Genomic DNA, 6,303 nt, shown 5'->3' on the forward strand with positions numbered 1-6,303 from the left:
ACGTCGGTAGAACCGGTTGTTGTGGTTCTAAGTCTGACAGTAGAATAGGGGGGTAGGGATGTAAAGGTAAGATCCTAGCTACGGCGAGATTGTGCACACAAGATGTACGAGTTTAGGCCCTTCGCGGAGGAAGTAACAACCCTACGTCTCGGTGCTCGGAGGCTCGGTCGATTGGATTATGCGTGAAGTTACAGGGGGTGCGAACCCTTGTCCCAGAGGAGGGGGTGGCTTATATAGAGTGCGCTAGGACCCCAGCCATCCCCCGTTACATAGGGTTCAATGTACATAAAGATGAGGCATTACTGGTAACGCCAGTAATAAAGTCATATAACTGATCATTAATGCCATCGAGTGAATGCCTGACCGTTGCTATCTAGAGTGACTTTAGACCTTCTATACTCCGAGTGGTTCTTGTACGGTCGAGTGATGATATACTGGTCGAATGTAATTGGGATATCCGAGTGGAGATGTTGGTCGAGTGGACATGTACTCAGCTGATTCCAATCGGTAGAATTTGCTGTCCTTTGGTTGCCTTTGTCTATAGGGCAGTGTCCTTGGGAGGGGTGCTTAGATCAGGTCTATTGCCCTACCTACTAGTTTTTTCTTTGCCAAATTACCCAAAGCTTATGCTATTTTCAATCCAATCGTGGATATTATGCCTGTTATACCTCTATTCTTTTTTCTATTAGCCTTTGTTTGGCAAGCTGCTGTAAGTTTTCGATGAAATCTTTAGTACTCTGTATGTCAAATTGAATGATGTGTTCATTCCAAAAAAAATTTAAAAATGGGTCATATAATGTTGATGCGGGTACATGGCATCGTCACCGGTCTCATGAACGTGGTCATGTAATGTTGATCCGGGCCGCTTCATCCAACAATACCACCGAATCAAAATAAGACGTTGGTGGTAAGGAGTATGACTATTATCGTCCACAATTCTTTGTGTTCTACTCGTGCATATCATCTACGCATAGACCTGGCTCGGATGCCACTTTTGGGGAACATAGCATGCAACTTCAAAAAAATTCCTATGATCACGCAAGATCTATCTAGGAGATGCATAGCAACCGGAGGGGGAGAGTGTGTCCACGTACCCTCATAGACCGAAAGTGGGAGCGTAAGGTTAACGCGGTTGATGTAGTCAAACGTCTTCGCAATCCAACCGATCAAGTGCAGAACGTACGACACCTCCGAGTTCAGCACACGTTCAGCTCGATGACATCCCTCCAACTCTTGATCCAGCAGAGGGTCAAGGGAGAGTTCCGTCAGCCCGGCAGCATGGTGACGGTGATGGTGATATGATCCATGCAGGGCTTCGCCTAAGCACTACGACGCTATGACCGGAGGAGTAAACTATGGAGGGGGGCACTGCACATAGCTAAGAGAACAATTGATGTGCTACGGGGTGCCCCCTGCCCCTGTATATTGTCGGGGTTGTGGTGCGACATATGCCAAGGGGTGGCTTATCATGGAGAGGGCCAAGAGGACATCGCCAGGCTCTAGAGGCGGGAGTGAGCGAGAACGCCTAAGCCGGTGGATCTTACCCAGGTTCAGGGCTCTCCTAGGAGATAACATCCCTAGTCCTGCTCTGCGGGGTCTCCGCATGATCACTATCTCAACAAAGGTGACTACAAAGTTGCTCCTTGAGCTGTTTTGCTAGACGAGAAAGATGTGCAAGGCTAGCCTCTCTTCCCCTCTCTATATGGGTGTGTAAATCTGCTAAGGTTCTGAACCCTTTGCATGGGTGCCCCGGGGGATTTATATAGGCCTACCCCCTCGGGGGTACAATGGTAATCTGGCCGCGTGTGGGACCCAGTGTTCAGTGTCTCTAGTCGCTAGCTTCTCCGCCGGCTACTGGGGCCCGCCGCGTGGTGGGTCCCGCCGCCTGCATTGTACTTGGCCGACAGGCCGAGCCCGCGGCTCGCGGGTCTTGCCGGCTGCTTGGCACTATAGCCATGCCACTGATGATGCATGCTTTGTTAGGGAAGCGTGGCTACAGTCCCGCCGCCTGGCGGGCGCTCACTGTAGCCACATCCCATCTTATCTGGTTAATGGTGCACAGACTTCAAGAGAGGGGGAGGGCCGCCTGCTTGGAGTCGGCGTCCCCTGCGCCGACTAGTCAGGGCTCGCCACCTTCTGGCGTCTCGCGAACAGGTAGGGCCCGCCACATGCGGGCCGTACTGACAGCCCGTCGTGGGAGCATGGCCTTCTCTGCCATGGTGATGTCACGGGTGGCGTGGCAACAGTGCAGCGTCGGGAGAGGGTTGTCCGCCCGGTACGGCACTGTAGCCACGCTCAGCCCTGGATTCGGGGGTGGCAGGTTGCGCTGTAGCCACGCCCTGTCTCGTCATTATAATGAGGTGCTAACTTCGAGGGAGTGAGGGGCCGCCTGCTAGAAGCCGGCCTCCCTAGAGGCCACCTGCTAGGAGTTAGCCCGTCCCGTCGCCACCTTGTGGGCTCCACCGCCTTCTAGCAGTCGGCCGCTTGGACCAGCCGGCCCCAAGAAGGCGGTTCTTTGTCTCCGATGCCTGAGGGGCGCAACCGCCCTCGATGTCTTGAAATACTATGGGGGGCTGATGAGGCTACCCGTGGTCATTAACTCCGACATATATAAAGGAGGGGAGGAGGAGGCGGCCGGCCAGGAGGCGCGCGCCATGGGGGGAGTCCTACTAGGACTCCACTCCTAGTAGGATTCGCCCCCCCCCCCTTTCCTTTCTTCACCGGAGGGGAAAAGGAAGCAGGAAGAGGGAAAGGGGGACGCTGCCCCTCCCCTAGTCCAATTCGGACTGCCATGGGGGGGCACCCCTTACGACCCTACTCTCTCTCCAGTAAGGCTCATCTAGGCCCAATACTTCCCCCAGGGGGTTCCAGTAACCCCCCGGTACTCCGGTAAAATACCCGAACCACTTGAAACCATTCCGATGTCCGAATACTATCTTCCAATATATGAATCTTTACCTCTTGACCATTTCGAGACTCCTCATCATGTCCGTGATCTCATCTGGGACTCCGAACAAACTTCGGTCACCAAAACACATGACTCATAATACAAATCGTCATCGAACGTTAAGCGTGCGGACCCTACGGGTTCGAGAACTATGTAGACATGACCGAGACACATCTCCGGTCAATAAACAATAGCGGAACCTGGATGCTCATATTGGTTCCTACATATTCTACGAAGATCTTTATCGGTCAAACCACAATAACAACATACGTTATTCCCTTTGTCATCGGTATGTTACTTGCCCGAGATTTGATCGTCGGTATCATCATACCTAGTTCAATCTCATTACCGGCAAGTCTCTTTACTCGTTCCATAGTGCATCATCCCGTAACTAACTTAGTCACATTGCTTGCAAGGCTTATAGTGATGTGCATTACCGAGAAAGCCCAGAGATACCTCTCCGATACTCGGAGTGACAAATCCTAATCTTGATCTATGCCAACCCAACAAACACCTTCGGGACACCTGTAGAGCATCTTTATAATCACACAGTTACGTCGTGATGTTTGATAGCACACAAGGTGTTCCTTCGGTATCCAGGAGTTGCATAATCTCATAGTCAGAGACACATGTATAAGTCATGAAGAAAGCAATAACAATAAAACTTAACGATCATTATGCTAAGCTAACAGATGGGTCTTGTCCATCACATCATTCTCTAATGATGTGATCTCGTTCATCAAATGACAACACATGTCTATGGTCAGGAAACTTAACCATCTTTGATTAACGAGCTAGTCAAGTAGAGGCATACTAGGGACACTTTATTTTGTTTATGTATTCACACATGTACTAACTTTCCAGTTAATACAATTCTAGCATGAATAATAAACATTTATCGTGACATAAGGTAATATAAATAACAACTTTATTATTGCCTCTAGGGCATATTTCCTTCACTTAGAGCGTCTACAACTGGACTGGGCAAATCTGACTCCATAAACGTCCACGGACGCATCGCCAGACGGCCACTCATTTGTCCCCTCGGACAAAGACACCCCACATATCCAAACTCTCAAAGCCATACACATCCATAATATAGCACAAATTCACCACCAGCTCAATAATGCAACAAGGCAAAATAAAACAACAATTCAACATGCCAAATGAAATACGACAATGCATAGATAAGCGATACGATAATGAACCTTTCGCTCGCGACAGCAGCGGTCATGCTCTATTTGCACATGTCGATCTCCCTCTTCGCCTAAAGCCATTTCTTGCCTTCCAGATCCAAGACGGTAGCATAAGCCAACATGAACCTGAAATCCTCCATGTCCTGAGCCAACTGCACCTTCTCTTTCTCAAGCTCAATATTGATCCAAAAGTCTTTGCCTTCTCGAGCTCCCATTCAACATATACCTCAAGCTTCTCCAAGTGTATCTTCTCCCTCTCAAGCTCTAATGGTTTCTTGCATTCTCCCGATCCCAATCCATCATCTCCTTTTGCACACCCAAGAAGAGCTTGTACCTCTTTTCCTTCTTGTCCTCCTTGGTGGAAAAATGCTTGCCCATGTGGCGGACATTCTACTCATAGCGGAGCCATGAGTGGCCCTACCCTTCTCCCACTTGTTTCCCATCATTTGGAAGTTCCTCTTTGGCACGGTGGCTTGCCCCTCTTCTCCTCCACCTTCTCATATTCATCATCCAATCCAATGGATTCTTGTGAGCTTGTGCCATCGTTTTTCTTCAAATTCGAGGTCATCGACAAGTTGTTGCCACTTTGGTTTCCCATTCAATTTCAACCAACAAATAGCACAAAGTGAATGGCTTTCCCTCGGTTTGTCAGTACAAAGTGGCTGCCAACTCTGTCTAGCAAACAAGAGTCACTCATGAGAATGGAACAAACAAAGTTAGCAATGCAAATGATGACAAAATGAAAAGTCGACTTACATGGCTATTGATTCCAATAACACTTTGGTTTCGGTCAACCACAAAAGAATAGTGGCCACAAAACCTGTTCATGCTCTCATGGATGGTGGAACATCTATTTTGGAGTGTCCCCATTGTGGATTGTATGGATAGGGTTCGACTCCACATATTCCTTGCGTTCATGGTAATGCTTGTGGATCTTTTTCCAATACGTGTTTCCCTTTTGCTTGATCTATATAGGGTCTATGCTTGTGGCCAACCAAGCTTGACACAATGAAACATCCTCATGGCTTGTGATTGCCGGACCTATTGTTTTGGGTATATTTTTTGTTCGGAGGGCCTGATGTTTGCCTAACATCATGCATAGGAGAATGGGTATCCCCCAAGTCATAATACATAGACTCTTGGCCGTCATTGACCATGTCCTCCATGATAACCTCCTAAGTGATTACATAGCAAAAATAAACTAATGGCATATGCAACAAACTCATTCAATGGCATATCCAACATTAATCCCTAAATTGATCTAATGACATACACAACAAATGAATGAATCAATACAAAGTGGGGCAAAAATATGTACCATGTCCTCCTCATCCATTTTGTGGAACATGACCTGGGCAGACCCAACGTTGGTGGTTCCTGAGGCATACTGTGCCTATTGGAGTTGTGGAGAGTCATGCACAATCTCTCATGCATCCTGTTGTGTCTAGCCATCTGGTATCCCTGCCCATTCAGATGGCGGAACAGAGTTGGTCCCGAGCGGGGCGGATGGCACACCTTCCTGCTCGAAAGTGTGGGCGGACGCGAACGGCCGCACCAGACCGTACACGTCCACGTCGATGCGGAGCAGCTCCTTGTCTGCAACTTCTTAGGCCCACTGTTTCCTTCGCCTCTCCCTCCACGGTGATGTTCTCCGCCTTGCACAGACTTCGTGAGGCATCATCCATGCTTGCGGTGGGAGAAGGGTTCCTCGGTGACGACATCTCGAACATGGGAAATGGCGGATGATGGCGGCGGCGAGGGCCGGGTGCAAGGGTGGAGGATGGCGACGGCTCGAGGGTGGTTGATTTGATGGACTTAGTCGTTTGGAGGGGGGAGGTGGGTCTGATCTATCGGATCCGATGTGGCGGATGCATCCGAGCGTCCCTATATTCGCCCAAGATATGGGCTAGATTTGAGGGGTGTCGAACAACCTGGGCGTATAGGGCTAGTTTGAGGGAGACCGGTTGGGTGGCATTTTTGCAATTGGTCACTGATTGGGTTGTCTGCCCGGTCGATATGAGGGGTCCGGCTGCAGATGCTCTTACACACTTGACATACATAACACGTCGTTTATGACCTCCATCATATTCTATGTGTTGTTTCGGGGTGGCACACATTAAGATAATACAAAGTGCATTCCAACTTTCAATGATTTTTTCC

Source organism: Triticum dicoccoides, chromosome 1A (genome assembly GCF_002162155.2).
Source record: "Triticum dicoccoides isolate Atlit2015 ecotype Zavitan chromosome 1A, WEW_v2.0, whole genome shotgun sequence".
Lineage (NCBI taxonomy): Eukaryota > Viridiplantae > Streptophyta > Magnoliopsida > Poales > Poaceae > Triticum > Triticum dicoccoides.